The following is a 4,708-nucleotide window of genomic DNA, read 5'->3' on the forward strand; positions in this document are numbered from 1 at the left end:
GAAGAGGCTCCTCCACTAGGAACATAGTTGCTTCTGTCTATTTAAATTAAAGGCTTAAGGGAAAACCCACATGCTTTTAATGGCCTTTAATTAGTTAAAGAGAACAGTAAGTTCTCTCCCAGAAGCTTGAGAACAGAGCTCCTTTCCTTCTGGATTTGTTTCTTGGTTAACCAGAGTATGGAACAAAAGAGTTGTTAAATATTTGTTAGGCTGCAAAGCTTAACAAAGAAATGTTAAACAACACTGATGACGGTATTGATTTCCTTCTCTCGATTCCTGCTTACTCCCTACTGCTAACTCAGAAGGACCCTCCTTGGTTTGGGGCTGTTGGGAGCATCCAGAATATGAAAAGTCCAGGAGCAAGTGGCCCCCCGCCTATCACAGGCTGCTGAGTCAGTTCTACCTAACTATTCCGTGGCAGGGCCAACCCGCATTTCCTGCCTCTGGCTACTCAGACTCTCTGAGAGGCTTTATACCTGCGTGTGCACACGTCTGCTGATCAGGAAAACCCAATTTACAAAACTCAGGCCTAGAGGACAGAAAATATCTAGTAATTTATCCACGTTAAAGGTTCTCCTCTGTTTAGTAAAAAGAATCACAGCAGGATTTCTTTAAACATGCATTTCAAACGATACCATTGTACAGCCAACAGTTCGGCAACGTGTCTATAATGTAAAATGAAAAAATGAAGTCTAAATATACATATTACATCTTTTTAACTGATTACAGTTTTTCTGACATACAGATTCCATCTTACATTCTTGAGGGAGAAAAATAAAATTATAAGTTTGAGAACTGAACTTCTTTAATGTTCTTGACAATTACCTACGGTATCTGACAGTGCTTTTTACAGAATGAGAGCTCAGAAAGATGCCACTAACTGAATATCAAGGTTTGCAGCACATGGCTTAGTGTCCATTAGGGTCATAAATTACTTGAGTAGCACTAATTATTTTTTGCTGCCTGTACTCATGATATGTGGGGTTTTTTTTATTTTAAATGTATTTTTTTGCGTATTTTTAGAGTTCCCAACAGCGGGCGTAGGACTAAGGGCAGAGACCATGCTTGTCTTATTTTTCATTGTTTCTTCTGTACCTGACTTGGAATACATAGTAGACACTAAATAAATACCTGTTAACTGAGTAATTGAATAATTGAAAGGGTCTGCCTTTACTAAAACAAAGTCTATATATTTGTGTATATTCTATGGCATTGCTTTGAAACTCTTTTCCCTGAAAAACCAACGAGTCACAGAGAAATTACTGGGGATTCTTCAAAAATAAATGGGTTTAGGGACACGATTAATTCCTGCCTACTCCATAGCTATCAGATCTTACCCTAGTGTTTGCATTTCAGGAAGAAGACCCATGTGAAAGAGCTCTCCAGCTTCAGAAAGCTTTAAAAAAAAGCATAGTTTAAGTTAATACTGAGTGCTAATTTACCTTATTCTAAATGACAAAATTTTATCATAAATTACCAGTATGCCAAATTAAGTGCCAACCAAACAATAGTTCTACAAAACCAGGTTAAGAGCAGGTTAAATCCTATTCCTCCCTATTTTGATTCCCACTATTTTGATTTGTTCCCTGTTATCAATTTTCAGCACTGCCACCCCATACAGGTGACTCAGAGAAAACTAACTTTCTGTGCTTTTGCCCACTCACTCTCCTTTGCATATCCTTTCCCCACAACTTTGAAACTTCTAATCAAGAACACAGGCTAAATTATACAAAGTAAAATGGACCCCAAGCATGCCCTATGGAATGCAAGCTCCTACTTAGAGGAAAAAAATAAATAAATGTCACTAGACTCCCAAAGCATGTGGTCTGGGATCTAACAGAGGACATTTATGTTTTCAGATCACTCTCTTTTGTTCACCCACAAGTCGCTGGGCCACAGTCTATATTAGCCACTTTCTTCTCTGGCTATCAGTCTTTACTCCTCTCTCTTATGTAAATGAGTAATTAAAAAACAATGGAAAATATCTGGAATTTTGAGAACACATAACATGGGGAGTACTAAATAGTTTTCAGAAGATTTTTTTCATTTCCAAGTTTTTTCTTTTTTTCTCCTTCTTTCCCAATCCTGGAAATTATTCTGAAGTTCCACTTTGCTTGCTGGCTCTGCCCTGTGCTCTCACTTCCTGGCATCAGTGATAATTATAACCCACATTCGCTGCAATAAAAGCAAACAAGGAAGAGGCTTTCCTACGCCATCCCAGCCATACGTATGTAGTGAAAGTGGGAGAGAGAGACCATAATATATGGCCTAGCAACACAAAAGCACACCCTCCTTTTTTCATACATACTTACCCAATTTCTTCTGCAGGTCTCGTGAGCTTCAGTTGCTCATTTATTCTTCAATCTTGGATAAAGAGACGAGAAGATGAGGGAGGGGGAGGGACGGACAGACCCATAGATGACAGATCTGTAGACAATGTTGTTAGCATGCCAGATCTTATTACAGAACCGTGGGAGGTCATGTACGCCACATCCCGACTCCATGGGGACCACCACATTTAAAACAAGATGAAAAAACTGTGATGTGGGGGGAAAAAAACCCTCCTGGGCAGCCTTCAAAGGCAGAGACAGGTTGTGACTGGATTAACATTTATTGACTGTTTAAGCCTCCTTTTTTGCTTTAGGACAGAGATACACGAGTTTAATTGCAGAAGCTGTTCTGCCAACTGATCACCAGAGTGGCAACCAAAGCTTAACTAATCGGTCCTTCATTAGTGAAAAGTCTCTATTACAAAACAAATTAAGCATGCTCTGATCCTAACCTACAGGACCAATGGCATTATGGCAAAGTTTAAGCTGTTAGAGCACTGAAAAACTTATTAAGGGTTAGCGCTGAGATAGCGCTTTGCTATTGATTTTACAATACACAGGTATTATGATTTATGGAGTGCTGGTGTCACTCTAACAAGCTGAAGGACACACAATATCATCTTCAGCATCATTAAAATTCAGAAGCCTCAAGAACTAACTCATCAACCACTGTGCATTGTCACAGACTATGGAGCTGGGCTCCAATTTCAAACATCCTAAGCTTTGAGACAGTTGTCTCTCTCTGCAGAGTTGTCTCATCTCTGCGTTCAGAGATGTAGGGCTACCCCTCAGAATGCATTCAGTGCCTTCAATTAATTAGCAGAACCTGTTTTCACAATGAGTTGTCAAATGCATTTTGTTACTAAATCTTGCCTTTTAACATCCAGAAGTATTTTGTGCACATCTACTGCACACCTGCTTAGGAATAAAAAACTATATACCAGGGCAGTATATAATTCAAGCAAACAAGGCTCTAACTAAACCACGCCCCCAAAATTATTGCCATTATTGTTTAAGATAGATGAAAATCTGGCAGCACTAGCTGTGATAATCAATCAATAGATAGTCAATGAGCACCAATTATGCTCAAGTAATAGTACTAAGAGCTAATAATTATTGAGCCTTTACTATGTTCCAGAATTATTCTAAGTTCTTTCATTTGTATTAGTACATTTATCCTCACAAAACCCTCTGAGATGGCAACTACTTTTTATCTTGATCTACTGATAAAAATATAGAGGCCCAGAGAAGTTAAGTAACTTTGCTCAGAGAAGTTAAGTACACAGCTACCAAGTGGGAGAGCCAAAATTCAGTGAGACAGTCTGACATCCAGGCGTTGTCCTGGGCCAATTCCTATATCTAATAATCACTTCTATTAGCAAAGCAGCATTCTTTCAACTAATTTCAATATCTGTAATTCCGTAATTTGAGGATGTTTCAAAGTTGAATCTAATCATGTGAAGACCTAAAACTGATCACTAGTTTTCTCAAAAACCTTCCTTCAGAGTGCTACTAGGACACCCTTCAGTTCTCTTTTCTCTGAATTATATACTCAGTGAGTATAATATTCCTTCAGAGGCCCCATTTTCTGTGCCTTTAATCATTCGTAATACTTTCATTTGTTTATGTCTTTTTGCTTTGCATAGAATGATAACCTAATTCTTATTTCACACCGTTTTCCAACCCCACCTCCATCCCAAACTAAATACTATGTTAAATTTTATAAGAGCATCTGTGGTATTTACAATCATTATTGGCTTAAACCAATTGAATTACACACTTATAACTTGGCCTGATATCCATGTTTCTCCATAAGAGTGTTTACCAGAGAATGGACATTGGTAAATGCTATGTCTATCATGTGCCTCAAGCTAAAGAATCTGGGACTGCTGTAGCAAAAGAATCTTCTTCCAAAGCTCTCTCACCTTTCAAGAGGCCCCAAATCATGACCCTCAGACAGTGTTATAACTTCATTATTGATTCATGTTCAACTTTATAGCCCCAGATCTGTTCCTGTCCAATGTGCATAGTGAATCATTTTCTAGATTTCATTTGAGATTTCTTTTCCCGTGTATATTACATACATTATATTCCTATTAAGAGTTGTCCCAGTTATTACTAGCCATTTTTACAACTTGAAAGGTTATTAGATGTCAAATTCTGTTTGTCACTTCGTCTCACCATCTTGGTGCCGTTCCATTATATAAGTCCCCAAGAATTTCAGAGATATTGCAGATCGATAGCTGGCACCTAAGGAATACCATCTGCCTAGCTAATATCGAGTTAGAAAAATCTTCACCTTTGTTTTTTGTCCACCCAGGTAAGTTACCTCTGCTTCTGAATGTAACCTGTTAATTCCAAGAAGTCTTGGTGGTTCT

Source organism: Tursiops truncatus, chromosome 7 (assembly GCF_011762595.2).
Source record: "Tursiops truncatus isolate mTurTru1 chromosome 7, mTurTru1.mat.Y, whole genome shotgun sequence".
NCBI classification, from domain to species: Eukaryota; Metazoa; Chordata; class Mammalia; order Artiodactyla; family Delphinidae; genus Tursiops; species Tursiops truncatus.